The 18,836-nt window shown below is 39.6% G+C and overlaps 1 pseudogene; it reads right to left on the bottom strand.

The window, feature by feature from the left end:
* Positions 1-829: 829 nt before the first annotated feature.
* LOC123153559 (tyrosine N-monooxygenase-like) overlaps positions 830-18,836 on the bottom strand; it is a 29,897-nt pseudogene continuing 11,890 nt past the window's right edge.

Here is an 18,836-nt window from a genome sequence, read left to right as displayed (position 1 = left end):
AAACCAGTATAGAAAACATAAAAAACTGGTTTTGGGAAGGTTCTAGAACCTTCCGAAAACTGGTGGCGAAATAAACCACAAAAGGGCCGGCACATATGCTGAACGGGGAGCTCGACGGGGGGGGGGGGGGGGGGTTGCGTGTTATGTTGCTAGTGGGCGACCTACGCGCTGTATAGGATCCCACTGCTACATCATGCATGGGACATGCATGCACGATGCAGGGAACAATGGGCTCATGGGCCTCCTTGTAGAAGGTTAAAAGATGTGTCCAAGCACATGCAGAACTGGGCATGTACGTACTGACTTCGGTTCGGTGTGGCTTGAAAAAGACCTGCATGAGCTCTACGACAGGGAAGAAGTGATGCAGCAGCCAGACGACGACCGCAACACCAAGTTCTTGCAGAATAGGGCATTACATAGGCGCCGTAAAAACACGATTCTAAGAGCATCTCTAATAGGTGCATAACTGCATGACACGCAAAAACTTTTTTACAACGTCGAAATAGTGTTTTTTGTGTGAAGCAGGGTGCTGGCTCCAGCAGGTGCAGTAAAATATGGCACGCGGGAGCAGCTCCAGAAGGCGTGCTAATTTACACCGCGCGCGTTGCAAATATGATTTTCACATGTCCATTTGACAATATGATGATGTGTCAAACATTAAACAAACATGCAAAACAAAGACATAGCATAGTTCACTTCCACGACATAGTTCAAGATCACCCAACCAAGTTCATGACAAATAAAAGTTTGCACAAACAAATGTCACATCAACAATCATGCCACATCACTCATCATCGTCCTCTTCTTCCTCCGATTCTTCCTCCTCATCCGAAGACGATTCTTCCTCCTCCTCTTCATTTTCAAGCGCCGCATCATCATCAGGAGCTCGGATGGTGTTCGTAAGATCTCCAACGGGATAATGCGAAGGTATGTGAGGCACACTGGAAGACATGCATCCACCAATGTCACCCGGAGGTGCTACCATGCCTCCCATGAGAGACCCAAAACTCATGCCTCCCATGGTAGCTCTGAAGCCACCCATGCCTCCCATGGTAGCTCCGACGCCACCCATGCCTCCCATAGGTGCTCCCATGCCTCCCATGGTAGCTCCGAAGCCACCCATGCCACCCATGCCTCCCATTGGTAGCTCCCATGCCCCCCATGGCCATGTCTCTTGTTTGGACCAAGACTTCTTCAGGGGAAAGAATGATGTACTCCTTTTGCCTATCATCGAGTTTAGATGTGTCCGTGAAGAACAAGTGTTTCTCCCATTTCAATAATCTAGATCGCTCCTCCATGGCCAATTTCTTCTCCTCCAATGCCAACTTCCTCTCCTCAGCAGCCACCCTCCTCTCTTCAGCCGCCGCATCTTGGCTCCTTGTCATCATCCTCACCTCATTTTCTTACTTTCGTGCCTTCACAATAGCTTCCGTAGCATTCTTTAAATCATCATCATCATCATCATCATCTTCTTCTTCTTCTTCTTCTTCTTCTTCTTCTTCTTCTTCTTCTTCTTCTTCTTCTTGATGCCTTGATGCCTCCTCCTCCTCATCATCATCATCCAAATCAATAGTTGCCTTGCTTTTATTGCTCTCCTCTTGGTCATCACGGGGCTTCCATTTCTCTTCATTCTTCAACACATTGTAGCAATGGGCCAACACAAATGGTCTCCTTTTCTTGACCTTCCCTTTCTTGGTCTTCTTCTCTTCTCCTTGAAATAAGTTTTATGCAATAGTGACCTACAAACAAAAGAACAAGTTAGCACTTGAAACACCAAAAAAGAAGCATGAACATGGAAGGAACATAAAGACATGACACTTACCCTATCTCTGTCATTAATGCCACTTGAGTTTATCGTGTCAACCGCCTTCTCAGGTTGTGAAAAATGGCACGCGCCATTTCTCACAACATGTGAGTTTTTTCTTTTTTCATAAATCTGTTTATTCAAAACATTTTATTTCTTAAACAGTGCGTCCAAATCTCGAACTGTTTGCACCATTGGATTCCTCATGTCGAGATCTTCAAAACTAGATACCTTGTTGATAGGTTTTAACAAACTTTTTTTTCACAAAAAATTGGGCGAAAAACCGAACCGGGAGCATGGTTTTTTCCCTTTTCGAAAGAGGCATGGTCGTGCCTCTAGCGGAATCAGAACCGTGCCTCTCGCGGAAGCAAAACCGTCCCTCTCACGAAAGGAAAAAAACAAAAAATGTGTTTTTTCCTTTTCAAAAGAGGCACCGCCATGCCTCTCTCAAAATCACAACCATTGTCTCTCGCGGAAGTAAAATCTTGCCTCTCGTGGAAGGAAAAAAACAGAAAACACATTTTTTCGTTTTCGAGAGGCACGGCCATGCCTCTCGCGAAAGCACAACCGTGCCTCTCGGGGAAGAAAAAAATGCACTTTTTCGCACAAAAATTTTCAATTTTTTTTGCCTAAAGGCTATGGAAAACCAAAACATCGAAAAACCCCAGAAAAAACCATTTAAAATGCCGGAAACGCATGTGAAAAAATTAAATTATGAAGGGAGCGCCTAGAGTGCGACACATGGTGGGGCGGCTGAGAGCGCGCCAAGTGGCGCTGATCGTTGTGAGGCTCCTGAAGGAGCCCTCGTCAACTAGTTGCTCCCTTTTATTCTGTTGCTTTCGTTGTGTTTGGTTCGACTTCTGTTGTGCTGATTTTCTGATTTTTTTCTTCCAAGGTTTGATTCCATTCCAGTATTTCTTGGGTTTTTGTTGGGTTTTTTCCTTGAGGTTTTTATTTTTATTTCAGCTTTCCTTTTTTCCTTTTGATTTACTAGCACATATGCCCATGTGTTGCAACGGGGGACAAAAATTAGTCTTTATCATCAAAATTAATTGCAAGAAGAAAAAATCCCTAGCAAGAGAGGTAGCTCCTGGTGGCACGGGCTTTGGTGGACACCTCGGCGTGTCATCACCCATGATTTCATGTTTCGTGAGTGTGGCGACAAGCTGGTCGTATGCGTCAAGTGTGGAAATTGCGAGTTCCTCCTCGTCCTTAAATGCCTCCTCGGTCTACCCCACCCATCTGCTTCCCGCCTTTGGTGTAAATTATGATGATTTAGCCCACAAGTCCTTTAATTATGCACCATGCACATCGGCATGAGCTTGCAAGTTTAATCACGTCTTTATTTCTTCCATTGGCCCATAATAGTCTTGAGTCTTTAATCGGGTCTTCATTTCTTTCATTGGCCTACAATCGGGTTTTCATCGGGCCCAAGGAGGCTTTGAAATCACAAGGAAACCTCGAGACTTGTCAGAAGTAATATGTTTCTGTTGTAATGAAGTAGGGCACTTTGCCAGAGATTGTCCCAAAGAGAAGGAGAATTGTGCTAAATATTTGAGTCTGTGAGAAATATAGTAGTAGTAGTGGAAACAATTCTTTTATATTGAGGTGTTGAGTTGAGGCATGTAATGAAAACGCAGGAGATTGTAAGAATTTGAGAATCAATAAAGTTAGCATCATTGGTACTGATTTGGATTTTATGAGTAGTTACTCTATGAAGAAAGATTTTGACCATTTTTGAGGATATGAGAAATATGGTCTATGGAAGATTTGTGCATTTTAAGGGTGGTAGTACCCTGCGAGGACACTTGACCTCTGGAAAGGATTATGATATTCCACGGAGTGGACTTTGGACAAAATAAGTACGAGTTTTTCTCAATATGTGGGATACCCCAAGAGCATGAAGGGATGAAATACTATTGGAATATAAATGAGGTATAATGTTGGTAATATGGAGCAATTGTAACGCCGTGATGAGTCTAAGTAATCACGTCTTAGTTTGGTACCAATAGAAGGAAGGGAGACCCTACAATTGGATGGATTTAAGAAATGCTAGAAAGCTGGATGTTGGAATAATGATCAGTTGCCCGATGATGATTTCAAGGTTTGTAAGTGATCAGATGGGCCATAACCCACAGACCCCAGGACCTGCCAAGAAGCAATCACACTCTTGCTGAAGGAAAAACCCTAGAAGAAGATACGACTTTATCAACATACGATCTTATAGGAGTAACGCAAAATCTGAGAGTTGTGAAGGAAAGATAGATGTTTCTTTGGCTTGCAGAATCAATGAATTTTTTCCGAACCCAGTTCGTGGACAAGAGAAATTCTGCAATGCTTGTGAGGATGACCGAGTGTTAGAATGCGAGATTCGCTAAACCATATACAAGGTAATGATTTGGGTGCGGGATGGATTGATCACCATACCGACTTACTCTTATTATTTGCCTTGCTATGTGGGATGGTAAATCTAGAGTGACTTTCCTATAGTAGAATGACAACGATCAAAACCTTGTTTGAACCCTAGAAATGTATGACAATTTTTTTCTTGTACAAGGCAGCTGTTGCCACACGTAGGATATACGGTGAGGATGAAGCCCAGACCCATTTTCCTACAGGAGAACCCATAAATTGATGACCACCATGAGATATTGATAGTTGTTTAGTATTGGCGTCAGACCTGTCAGCTAAGAAGACCCAGTCATGGAAGAACCTTATCAAGATGAAAGGAGAGAAGTACTGAGGAAAAGGTTATGCCACTGCCGGAAGGTCCCAGAGAAGAAATTATCCTGAAGATCTGAGAGGACCAACACTGTCAATGAAAATGAGGAAGTATATGAGTTTTGATGGAACCGTAACCATGCTTCTAAGGGTGGTAGCACCCCAGACCCCCTCCTGCGACAATCGATGGATTTTGAGGAGACCCCCAAACCCTAACCTATTTCTTGCTAGCCTCTCCGAATCTCGGGGACGAGATTCATTTTAAGGGTGGTAGGTTTGTAACATCCCCAAATTCTAAATTTTGGAATGTTATATTAAATAAATAGTTTTGATTGATTGTTTGATTTGTGGTGTGGTTGCTTGAGTGCAATTGAGTGAAATTTGAAACTTTTGAAAGTTAAATGAGAGGAAATAAAAGGACTTTCCCAAACTTTCACTTTACATTTTGATCTCCATGAATTCAAATTCTTTTCATCACAAAACCCTGGAGAGAAGATGACATGACTTCTTCCATTTAAATAAATGTAAGGAGTTTTGAAAAGATTTGAATTTTTATTTGGAAATATTTTTTCAATTCAGAAACTTTAAGCAACTCAATGATTTTCATGAGAGAAGATAAAATGACTTCTTCAAATCATATGAAATATGAGTTGGGAGTTTAAAAGAATCAAATTGAAAGTCCCTTTTGAAATTATTCTCATTTTGGAGTTATTTGGATTTTTTTTCAAATTATTTTTCTCCAAAAGTAAAATATATGGAAATTATGGTAAAATGATTCCTTACATTATAAAATTGCAGAGAAATAAATTTGAATTTATTTTGGTATTTTTAAAATGATTTTTATGAGGTTTTATTGCACCAGTATCACTATTTGCTTTATTTTATTTTTTCTGGAATTTATTTTCTGCTGAGAATATGTTCATCATTTGGAAAATCTTTTTCTGAAAATTTTTATATATAATATGGCTATGTAAAATTAATTTTATTTTCGTTATTCAGTTTTTTCTTTTCTGATTCTATTAAAAAACTGCGCGTGCGCCTCGAACTAACTGTTGCCCACATGCGCAGCATAGTGGCATCGGGCGCCCAATCATTTTATTTTTTTTTCTTCTCTCCTACATGGGCCAGGTCCAGCCAGCCTTTTTTTCACTTTGACCGAATTGTTTAAAAAAAACTACAGAGCGGCCGGGCTGAACTTTTAGCCTATGATCTTTTTCAAATATCATCTACATATGTATATGTTTAGTCCCACATTGCCTAGTCTTTGATCTCTAAACCTTTTTTCCATCTATAAATAGACCCATAAAGCCTCAAAAATCATCCGATTCGGATTAAACGAATATATTTTGGTTTGACTAGATTTATTAAAGAAAAATATTTTTCTCCTCTCCGGCGGGACTTCTGAAAATTGTCTCCTCTTTCTGAAGTCGTATTTTCTCTATCTTATAAAGGTATCTTTCTTCCGAAAATCCATTTCTGCACCCGAGCTCATCTGCACCCGCGTTGACCAAAAAAATCAAAACAAATACTAGAAAATTCAAAAAATTCCAAATAAAATTTGTGTGGTAGACAATTTGATGCGTGAGGCCCGCTCGAAATTTCAAGTCATTTGAATATATAAGCAGCTCTTAGCAAAAAAGACAAATTGGGGGTCTGTAAAAATGTTTACTGTTCATGTACTATTTTGGCCCGATTTGTCTTTTTTGCTGAGAGCTGCTCATATGTCCAAATGACTTGAAATTTGGAGCGGGCCTCTCGCATCAAATTGTCTACCATACAAATTTTATTTGGAATTTTTTGAATTTGTTTTGAATTTTTTACGATTTTGTTTCTAACCGGGTGCAGATGAGCTTGGGCACCAAAACGCCCTACTCTCTTCCGAAAATCCATTTCTGCACCCGAGCTCATCTGCACCCGCGTTGACCAAAAAAATCAAAACAAATACTAGAAAAATTCAAAAAAATCCAAATAAAATTTGCGTGGTAGACAATTTGATGTGTGACTTTCGTAGTTTATTATTTCTAGACTAGTACAGTAGAATAATTAGATTATCAATTAGTCTCTGTATTTATACATTAGACCTAAAATTCTTTTAGCCGTAACTATTTTCAGCTTGGTCCTGATTTTTCAAATAGCCATACCTTTTTACTCGTTCATCCAAATAGATGAAACCAACGCCTATAGTTTTGTCTTGTTTTCACCTATCCAGTGAACCTGTCACATCAAATTTTTGAAATTTGCAAATTTCGAAATTTGTTCAGATTCAGATTCATATTCAAACTTCTTTTGATCATAACTTGAGTTTCGTAACTCCGATTTAGTTGATTCTTTTTGCAAATCGAAGCTCTTGACTTAACTTTCTGATAAGATCAAATCCACCCAATTTTGGTACTGTTAGAAATTGTTTTCTATTGCAAGAGTTAATTGCTTGTTTTCGAAGTTTTTCGAGATCTTTTCTTTGATTCTTTTGCATGATTGCTTATGTGTGGTTACTATTGCTTGCTCACGATAGATTGAACGGAGTGTGACGAGTAGAACTATCAGAAGTTATGAGTGTGAATCATCTTCATCAATATTACAAGGCAAGTTCACACTTTGATTATACCTTTTCCATACCCAGTTCTACTTGCATTAGTTTCACCCTTAAACATTGCATGGTTAGGACTTGATTAACATGTGGGTATTGGGAAGTAGTTGATGAGGTAGGAACATATTGACTTTTATTCAAACCCGAGGAATTCTACGTTATGCTTATACTCCTATGCTATGCTCGTAGACGTGGATTGGTTTGTGAGATTCATGAAAGATGTGAGAGTTATTTATATCTAAGGGTTAACTTAAGGTGGCTACTTTAATACACATCTGGGTGGAATGGTTGGGGCATCCTGGAGCACCTAGTGGTTTGCCCGGGAACCTGGAGAACCCAGTGCTTGCCCAAGGGAATCCCAGAGTATCCGTGTGATCATCCTACGGTTTGCCACCCAAGCTCAAAGGGATCATAAGATTACTCATGCTAGAAACTTCCGTGTGCAGCCACAAGCCATTATGGCTCTGGCATAGTTGAGTATGTTGTGTGACCTCTTTCAGTGGTAGGCTAGCATATGTAGGGGGAAAGTAGGTGGTACTGTCTACCCCGAGTAAAGAGTTAATGCTTCGAAAAGACTGTGTCTCGATGATCCATTTCTCAAACATCATGTAGCGCGAGAAATTCAACGGAGGAGATTGAGTCTTGTGGGGAAAAGTGTGCAAACCTCTGCTGAGTGTACAAACTAATCATGATTAGTCGTGTCCTTGGTTATGGACATCTTGAGTATCTGGTACTTGAATTATTGATTTGATCTCATCACTCTATTAATCAATTTATTGGGTTGATGGTTATTTAAATTTGGGATTGAGTTGGAGGAGCCTTCTCAATATTTTCAACAAACTTGTAGTTAAATAAAATTTATTCCTTTGTTGTAAAAAATTAGCTTTTTGCAAAAATTAAACTTAGAGCCTCCACCAGCCAAATATGCATGTAGTGATAGCCATTATTCAGCATTGCTCTACAGTGTGAAGTACATTCAATGTACTGACCTACATGGCTGCAACATCTCATGTTGCAGGAATCTTAAGACGAGTAAGTGATACGTTAGGGTTACGATTTCTACACTCAACTTTGCCATTGGTGTTGATGGGAATCCACAACTTTGTTGTTATTTCTGCTATTTGGATTGAGGTAATAGTATTTATGTTACTTTATACATGTGATTTACCTCTGTTATAAATCCTCGAGTACTATGTGTGTCAGCATAGCGATCCAGGGATGACACTTAAGCACAGAGACTTGATCCATTCGGGTCGCTACAACAGCTGAGTTGTCAATTCAACCACACCTGGAAACTTAATATCTGCAGCAAGGTATTTAGTAGCAAAGTAATATGATAGTAGTGCTAACGGTAGCAAATGTTATATTTTTGGGTTTTATAGTGATTGTAACAGTAGCAAGAGAAAAGTAAATGAGCGAAGAAGAATATATGAAAAGCTCGTAGGCATTGGATCGGTGATGGAGAATTATGTCAGATGCGATCAATCATGCAACAATTATAACATAGGGTGACACAGAACTAGCTCCAATTCATCAATCTAATCTAGGCATGTATTCCGAATATAGTCATACGTGCTTATGGAAAAGAACTTACATGACATATTTTGTCCTACCCTCCCGTGGCAGCGGGGTCCTATTGGAAACTAAGGGATATTAAGGCCTCCTTTTAATAGAGTACCGGACCAAAGCATTAGCACATAATGAATACATGAACTCCTCAAACTACGGTCATCACCGGTAATGGTCCCGATTATTGTCACTTCGGGGTTAACGGATCATAACACATAATAGGTGACTATAGACTTGCAAGATAGGATCAAGAACTCACATATATTCATGAAAACATAATAGGTTCAGATCTGAAATCATGGCACTCGGGCCCTAGTGACAAGCATTAAGCATAGCAAAGTCATAGCAACATCAATCTCAGAACATAGTGGATACTAGGGATCAAACCCTGACAAAACTAACTCGATTACATGATAAATCTCATCCAACCCATCACCGTCCAACAAGCCTACGATGGAATTACTCACGCACAGCGGTGAACATCATGAAATTGGTGATGGGGGAAGGTTGATGATGGCGATGGCGGTGGATTCCCCTCTTTGGAGCCCCGAACGGACTCCAGATCAGCCCTCCCGGGAGAGTTTAGGGCTTGGCGGCAGCTCTGTATTGTAAAACACAATGAATCCTTCTCTCTGATTTTTTTCTCCCCGAACACGAATATATGGAGTTGGAGTTGAGGTCGGTGGAGCATCAGGAGGCCCACGAGGCAGGGGGCGCGCCCAGAGGGGCAGGCGCGCCCCCACCCTCATGGACAGGGTGTGGGGCCCCTGACGTGGAATCTTCTTCCAATATTTTTTATATATTCCAAAAATAATCTCCATTGATTTTCAGGTCATTCCGAGAAATTTTATTTCTGCACAAAAATAACACCATGGCAATTCTGCTGAAAACAATGTCAATCCGGGTTAGTTCCATTCAAATCATGCAAGTTAAAGTCCAAAACAAGGGCAAAAGTGTTTGGAAAAGTAGGTACGGCGGAGATGTATCAGACCACTCATCAAGGGTGCATGACCATAAAAGATATTACTCATATAAATAGAACAACAATTATTCTCTGGTTTAAATGAATAACCATCTTGCATCAAACAAGATCCAGATATAATGTTCATGCTTAACGCTGGCACCAAATAACAATTATTCAGGTCTAAAACTAACCCCGAAGGTAGATGTAGAGGTAGCGTGCCGACCAGGATCACATCGACTTTGGAACCATTTCCCACGCGCGTCGTTACCTCATTCTTAGCCAATCTTCGTTTAATCCGTAGCCCCTGTTTCGAGTTGCAAATATGAGCATCAGAACCAGTATCAAATACCCAGGCGCTACTACGAGGATTAGTAAGGTACACATCAATAACATGTATATCAAATATACCTTTCACTTTGCCATCCTTCTTATCCGCCAAATACTTGGGGCAGTTCCCCTTCCAGTGACCAGTCCCTTTGCAGTAGAAGCGCTTAGTCTCAGGCTTAGGTCCAGACTTGGCTTCTTCACTTGAGCAACAACTTACTTGTTATGCTTCTTGAAGTTCCCCTTCTTCCCTTTTCCCTTTTTCTTGAAACTAGTGGTCTTGTTAACCATCAACACTTGACGCTCCTTCTTGATTTCTACCTCCGCAGCCTTCAACATTGTGAAGAGCTCGGGAATTGTCTTATCCATCCCTTGCATGTTATAGTCCATCACGAAGCTCTTGTAGCTTGGTGGCAGTGATTGAAGAACTCTGTCAATGACACTATCATCAGGAAGATTAACTCCCAGTTGAGTCAAGTGGTTGTGGTACTCAGACATTCTGAGTATATGTTCACTGATAGAACTATTCTCCTCCATTTTGTAGCTATAGAACTTATTGGAGACTTCATATATCTCAATCCGGGAATTTGCTTGAAATATTAACTTCAACTCTTGGAACATCTCATATGCTCCATGACGTTCAAAACGTCGTTGAAGTCCCAGTTCTAAGCCGTAAAACATGGCACACTGAACTATCGAGTAGTCATCAGCTTTGCTCTGCCAGACGTTCTTAACATCATCAGTAGCGTCTACAGCAGGCCTAGCACCTAGCGGTGCTTCCAGGACGTAATTCTTCTGTGCAGCAATGAGGATAATCCTCAAGTTACGGACCCAATACGTGTAGTTGCTACCATCATCATTCAACTTAGCTTTCTCTAGGAACGCATTAAAATTCAAAGGAACAGTAGCATGGGCCATTGATCTACAACAGCATAGACATACAAAATACTATCAGGTACTAAGTTCATGATAAATTAAATTTCAATTAATCATATTACTTAAGAACTCCCATTTAGATAGACATCCCTCTAATCATCTAACTGATCGCGTGATCCATATCAACTAAACCATGTCCGATCATCACATGAGATGGAGAAGTTTCAATGGTGAACATCACTATGTTGATCATATCTACTATATGATTCACGCTCGACCTTTCGGTCTCAGTGTTCCGAGGCCATATCTGCATATGCTAGGCTCGTCAAGTTTAACCTGAGTATTCTGCGTGTGCAAAACTAGCTTGCACCCGTTGTATGTGAACGTAGAGCATATGACACCCGATCATGACGTGGTGTCTTGGCACGACGAACTGTAGCAATGGTGCATACTCAGGGTGAACACTTATACCTTAAAATTTAGTGAGAGATCATCTTATAATGCTACCGCCATACTAAGCAAAATAAGATGCATAAAGGATAAACATCACATGCAATCAAATAAGTGATATGATATGGCCATCATCATCTTGGGCCTTTGATCTCCATCTCCAAAGCACCGTCATGATCACCATCATCACCGGCTTGACACCTTGATCTCCATCTTAGCATCGTTGTCATCTCGCCAACTATTGGTTCTACGACTATTGCTACCATTTAGTAATAAAGTAAAGCAATTACATGGCGATTGCATTTCATACAATAAAGAGACAACCATATGGCTCCTGCCAGTTGCCGATAACTGCTACAAAACATGATCATCTCATACAACAATTTATATATCATCACATCTTGACCATATCACATCACAGCAAGCCCTGCAAAAACAAGTTATACGTCCTCTACTTTGTTGTTGCAAGTTTTACGTGGCTTCTACGGGCTTCTAGCAAGAACCGTTCTTACCAATGCATCAAAACCACAACGATTTTTTGTCAAGTGTGTTGTTTTAACCTTCAACAAGGACCAGGCGTAGTCAAACTCGATTCAACTAAAGCTAGAGAAACAGACACCCACTAGCCACCTGTGTGCGAAGCACGTTGGTAGAACCAGTCTCATGAACACGGTCATGTAATGACGGTCTAGGCCGCTTCATCCAACAATACCGCCGAATCAATGTAAGACATGATGGTAAGCAGCATGACTATTATCGCCCACAACTCATTGTGTTCTACTCGTGCATATAACATCTACGCATAGACCTAGCTTGGATTCCACTATTGGGGAACGTAGTATTTCAAAAATTTGCCTACGATCATGCAAGATCTATCCAGGATAAGCATAGCAACGAGTGGGGAGAGTGTGTCTATGTATACCCTTGTTGACCGAAAGCGGAAGCGTTTAGTAACTCGGTTGATGTAGTCGAATGTCTTCGCGATCCAACCGATCCAAGTACCGAACGTACGGCACCTTCGCGATCAGCACACGTTCAGCTCGGTGACATCCCTCGTACTATTGATCTAGATGAGGCCGAGGGAGAGTTCCGTCAGCATGATGGCATGGTGAAGATGATGATGAAGTTACCGGCACAGGGATTCGCCTAAGCACTACGACGATATGACCGAGGTGTGTAACTGTGGAGGGGGGCACCGCACACGGCTGATACGTCTCCAACGTATCTATAATTTTTAATTGTTCCATGCTATTATCTTATCAACCTTGGATGTTTTATATGCTATTTTATATGATTTTTGGGACTAACCTATTAACCTAGAGCCCAGTGCCAGTTTCTGTTTTTTCCTTGTTTTTAAGTATCACAGAAAAGGAAAATCAAACGGAGTCCAATTGACCTGAAACTTCACGGAGATCATTTTTGGACCAGAAGAAGCCCACGGATTACCGGAGGTGGGCCAGAAGAGTCCCGAGGCCACCACGAGGGTGGGCGGCGCGCCCTACTGCCTCGTGGCTGCCTCAGGAACCACCTGACTTGCCCCCGACTCCAACACCTCTTATATAACCCAAAACCTCCAAAAAAATAACCTAGATCAGGAGTTCCGCCGCCAGAAGCCTCCGTAGCCACCGAAAACCAATCTAGACCCGTTCTGGCACCCTGTCGGAGGGGGGAATCCCTCTCCGGTGGCCATCTTCATCATCCCGGCGCTCTCCATGACGAGGAGGGAGTAGTTCACCCTCAGGGTTGAGGGTATGTACCAATAGCTATGTGTTTGATCTCTCTCTCTCTATCTCTCGTGTTCTTGAGTTGGCACGATCTTGATGTATCACGAGCTTTGCTATTATAGTTGGATCTTATGATGTTTCTCCCCCTCCACTCTCTTATAATGGATTGAGTTTTCCCTTTGAAGTTATCTTATCGGATTGAGTCTTTAAGGATTTGAGAACACTTGATGTATGTCTTGCATGTGCTTATCTGTGGTGACAATGGGATATCACGTGATCCACTTGATGTATGTTTTGGTGATCAACTTGTGAGTTCCGTGAGCTTATGCATAGGGGTTGGCACACGTTTTTGTCTTGACTCTCCGGTAGAATCTCCGGGGCACTCTTTGAAGTTCTTTGTGTTGGTTGAATAGATGAATTTGAGATTGTGTGATGCATATCGTATAATCATACCCACAGATACTTGAGGTGACATTGGAGTATCTAGGTGACATTAGGGTTTTGGTTGATTTGTATCTTAAGGTGTTATTCTAGTACGAACTCTATGATAGATTGAACGGAAAGAATAGCTTCATGTTATTTTACTATGGACTCTTGAATAGATCGATCAGAAAGAATAACTTTGAGGTGGTTTTGTACCCTACAATAATCTCTTCGTTTGTTCTCTGCTATTAGTGACGTTGGAGTGACTCTTTGTTGCATGTTGAGGGATAGTTATATGATCCAATTATGTTATTATTGTTGAGAGAACTTGCACTAGTGAAAGTATGAACCCTAGGCCTTGTTTCCTAGCATTGCAACACTATTTGTGCTCACTTTTACCACTTGCTACCTTACTGTTTTTATATTTTCAGATTACAAAAATCATTATATACCATCCATATTGCACTTGTATCATCATCTCTTCGCCGAACTAGTGCACCTATACAATTTACCATTGTATTGGGTGTGTTGGGGACACAAGAGACTCTTTGTTATTTGGTTGCAGGGTTGTTTGAGAGAGACCATCTTTCCTACGCCTCCCACGGATTGATAAACCTTAGGTCATGCACTTTAGGGAAATTTTCTACTGTCCTACAAACCTCTGCACTTGGAGGCCCAACAACGTCTACAAGAAGAATGTTGCGTAGTAGACATCAAGCTCTTTTCTGGCGCCATTGCCAGGGAGGTTAGCGCTTGAAGGTATATCTTTAGATCTTGCAATCGAATCTTTTTGTTTCTTATTTTATCACTAGTTTAGTTTATAAAAGAAAACGACAAAAAATGGAATTGAGTTTGCCTCATACGCTTCATCTTTTTAATATTTTTCGTGAGAATGATGGAAAGGAAAATTGTTCTCAAGTGCTAGAAGAAGAAGTCTATAAAATGTTTGGCACTAAATATTTGAATGATGATCATGATTGCAATGTTGTTAGTATGAACTCCTTGTACTAATGATGATTGCACTAGTCATAATGAAAATGTCTCTTATAAGCATGTCAACTTTTGTGGAATACATAGAGCTTGCAAGCACACACCTAATAGGGAAGATAGATTTTGCAAGAGGCATAAGTATTTGGAAACTAAATGGTTGCAATAAAGGCTAGATGATTGTGCTGAAAGATTCAATATTTATCGCCATCCTTGTGAACTTTGCAATGAACATGGTCATTTAAAGCTCCAATGCTATTTGTTTCATGATCAAATCATGTCCAAAAATTGTGATAACTTGATTACCCTTAAGCATCATAAAGAGCTTAGTATTCTTTTGGGGTATGTAGAAATGAAACATATAACCAAGGGTATTCCAAAATTTAATCTTGATAGATTTCTTGATGTTGATCTAGAAGAAATTTTTATGTATTGTGCGGTGAATTGCATTGAAAATCCTTATATTGCAATTACATAAAGACAAGAAAACAAATAGAATATGAAGATAATACTAATGAAAGGGAAGAGAATTCCCAATATTCTCCTATTATTTCTTATGATGAATTAGGTAACGAGGAGGAGCCTCCTATTCAACCAATCTCATTAATAAGGAGCTCCGAAAAGAGGATAAAACCCACACATGATGTGAAGAAGAAAAAGAAAAGACGGAGAAGCAAAGGTAAAAATTTATCCCTCCCAAATAATTTTGCTCCTGTTACTCATTGTGATGATGATAATTGTTATACTATTGGTGCTATCCATACTATTAATGATCAGAGTGATTATGCTTATGATATGAAAAGGTCCAAGCTTGGGGATACTATGTTTGATGAGAATGACATGTTTGAGAATGTATTTGATGCAATTAATGTTTGTCCCAAGCTTGGGGATGCTACGTTTGATGAAGATGATATTTTTAGTCTCCCAAGTTTTGATGAGCAAATTTATTATGATGATAGCATGCCTCCTATTTATGATGGTTATATTGATGAAAGTGGGTTTGGAAGAGTGTCAACTTTAGGAAGTAATGATCCCACTATTTTGGAGGGTGTTGAATCTTATTGTGACAATTATAAAAGTGGATTTGGAGAGGTCATGACTTTATTTAGTAATGATTCCACTATCTTGGAAGAGGTTTCAATCGATTATGATGAGAACAAAGTTGCTACTTATGATGATTATTGTGATGACACTTATGCTATATAAAGTAGTGATGATTATATTTATAAAACTTTTCATGATTATGATTACCCTTTTTCTGAACATTACTCTTTTAATGTGGAAACTATTTTTAGTATTCGAATTTCTTATGATACTCCCACTATTCCGAATGAGAAGAATTTTGCTTATGTGGAGAGTAGTAAATTTTCTATGCTTGTAGATCATGAAAGCAATGCTTTATGTGATTGTTATATTATGGAATTCATTCATGATGCTACTTAAAATTATTATGAGGGAGGTATATATGCTTGTAGGAATTGCAATAATATCAAGTTCCCTCTCTATGTGCTTAAAGTTTCAAAGTTATGCTTGTTCCACCCTCCTATGCAAGTTGATTATTGTTCCCACAAGTTGTTTGCTCACAAAATCCCTATGCATAGGAAGTGGGTTAGACTTAAATGTGCTAGTCATATTCTTCATGATGCTCTCTTTATGTTTCAATTCTTATCTTTTATGTGAGCATCATTGAAATCATCGTGCCTAGCTAGGGGCGTTAAACGATAGCGCTTGTTAGGAGGCAACCCAATTTTATTTTTGTTACTGTTTAGTAATAAATAATTCATCTAGCCTCTGTTTAGATGTGGTTTTATGATTTTAATTAGTGTTTGTGTCAAGTAGAACCTTTGGGAAGACTTGGGGAAAGTCTTTGCGATCTTGCTGTAAAAAACAGAAACTTTAGCGCTCACGAGATTTGCTGCCATTTTTTTACTGGAGAGTGCTATTTAGTTAATTATTTTTGCAGATGATTAATAGATAAATTCCTCACGTCCAGAAATTTATTTTAGAATTGTTGGGTTTCAAGAAGTATACGTTTGATCCAGATTACTACAGACTATTCTGTTTTTGACAGATTCTGTTTTCTATGTGTTGTTTGCTTATTTTGATGAATCTATCAGTAGTATCGGAGGGTATGAACCATAGATGAGTTGGAATACAGTAGATATTACACCAATATTAATTTAGAATGAGTTCACAACAGTACCTAAGTGGTGATTTATTTTCTCATACTAACAGAGCTTACGAGTTTTCTGTTAAGTTTTGTGTTGTGAAGTTTTCAAGTTTTGGGTAAAGATTCGATGGACTATGGAATAAGGAGTGGCAAGAGCCTAATCTTGGGGATTCCCAAGGCACCCCAAGGTAATATTCAAGGACAACCAAGAGCCTAATCTTGGGGATGCCCCGGAAGGCATCCCCTCTTTCGTCTTTGTTCATCGGTAACTTTACTTGGAGCTATATTTTTATTCACCACATGATATGTGTTTTGCTTGGAGCGTCATTTTATTTTATTTTATTTTGCTTTCTGTTTGAATAAAACACAAAGATATGAAATTCTTAAATGTTAGAGTCTTCACATAGTTGCATAATTATTCGACTACTCATTGATCTTCACTTATATCTTTTGGAGTAGTTTGTCGTTTGCTCTAGTGCTTCACTTATATCTTTTTAGAGCACGGCGGTGGTCTTATTTTGAAGAAATAGATGAACTATCATGTTTCACTTATATTATTTTGAGAGTCTTTAGAACAGCATGATAATTTTCTTTGGTTATGAAACTAGTCCTAATATGATAGGCATCCAAGAGGGATATAATAAAAACTTACATATAAAGTGCTTTGAATACTATGAGAAGTTTGATACTTGATGATTGTTTTGAGATATGAAGATGGTAATATTAGATTCATGCTAGTTGAGTAATTGTGAATTTGAGAAATACTTGTGTTGAGGTTTGCAAGTCCCGTAGCATGCACGTATGGTAACCGTTGTGTGAGAAATTTGAAGCATGGGGTGTTTCTTTGATTGCCTTCCTTATAAGTGGCGGTCGGGGACGAGCGATGGTCTTTTCCTACCAATCTATCCCCCTAGGAGCATGTGCGTAATGCTTGGTTTTTGATGACTTGTAGATTTTTGCAATAAGTATGTGAGTTCTTTATGACTAATGTTGAGCCCATGGATTATACGCACTCTCACCTTTCCATCATTGCTAGCCTCTTCGGTGCCGTGCATTGCCCTTTCTCACCTTGAGAGTTGGTGCAAACTTCGCCGGTGCATCCAAACCTCGTGATACGATACGCTCTAACACACATAAACCTCCTTATATCTTCCTCAAATCAGCCACCATACCTACCTATTATGGCATTTCCATAGCCATTCCGAGATATATTGCCATGCAACTTTCCACTGTTCCGTTTATTGTGACACGCATCATCATTGTCATATTGCCTTGCATGATCATGTAGTTGACATCGTATTTGTGGCAAGGCCACCATGCATAATTTATCATACATGTCACTCTTGATTCATTGCCCATCCTAGTACACCACCGGAGGCATTCATATAGAGTCATACTTTGTTCTAGTATCGAGTTGTAATCTTTGAGTTGTAAATAAATAGAAGTGTGATGATCATCATTAATAGAGCATTGTCCCAAAAAAGTCCAAATAAAAAAGAAAGGCCAAATAAAAAAGGAAAAGAAAGGCCAAATAAAAAAATAAAAAAATATATAAAAGGGACAATGCTACTATCCTTTTTTTCCACACTTGTGCTTCAAAGTAGCACCATGATCTTCATGATAGAGAGTCTCTTGTTTTGTCACTTTCATATACTAGTGGGAATTTTTCATTATAGAACTTGGCTTGTATATTACAACAATGGGCTTCCTCAAATGCCCTAGGTCTTCGTGAGCAAGCAAGTTGGATGGACACCCACTTAGTTTCTTTTGTTGAGCTTTCATACATTTATAGCTCTAGTGCATCCATTGCATGGCAATCCCTACTCCTTGCATTGACATCAATTGATGGGATCTCCCTAGCCCATTGATTAGCCGCGTCAATGTGAGACTTTCTCCTTTTTTGTCTTCTCCACATAACCCCCATCATCATATTCTATTCCACCCATAGTGCTATATCCATGGCTCACGCTCATGTATTGCGTGAAAGTTGGAAAAAGTTTGAGATTGCTAAAGTGTGAAACAATTGCTTGGCTTGTCATCGGGGTTGTGCATGATGAGAGCATTGTTGTGTGACGAAAATGGAGTATGACCAAACTATATGATTTTGTAGGGATGAACATTCTTTTGCCATGCTATTTTGAGAAGACGTAATTGCTTAGTTAGTATGCTTGAAGTATTATTATTTTTATGTCAATATTGAACTTTTGTCTTCAGTCTTATGGATCTGAATATTCTTG

Source organism: Triticum aestivum, chromosome 7A, assembly GCF_018294505.1.
Source record: "Triticum aestivum cultivar Chinese Spring chromosome 7A, IWGSC CS RefSeq v2.1, whole genome shotgun sequence".
In the NCBI taxonomy this organism is placed as follows: domain Eukaryota; kingdom Viridiplantae; phylum Streptophyta; class Magnoliopsida; order Poales; family Poaceae; genus Triticum; species Triticum aestivum.
The sequence above is the reverse complement of the archived record's forward strand: the minus strand, read 5'-3'. Positions and strand labels throughout refer to the sequence as shown.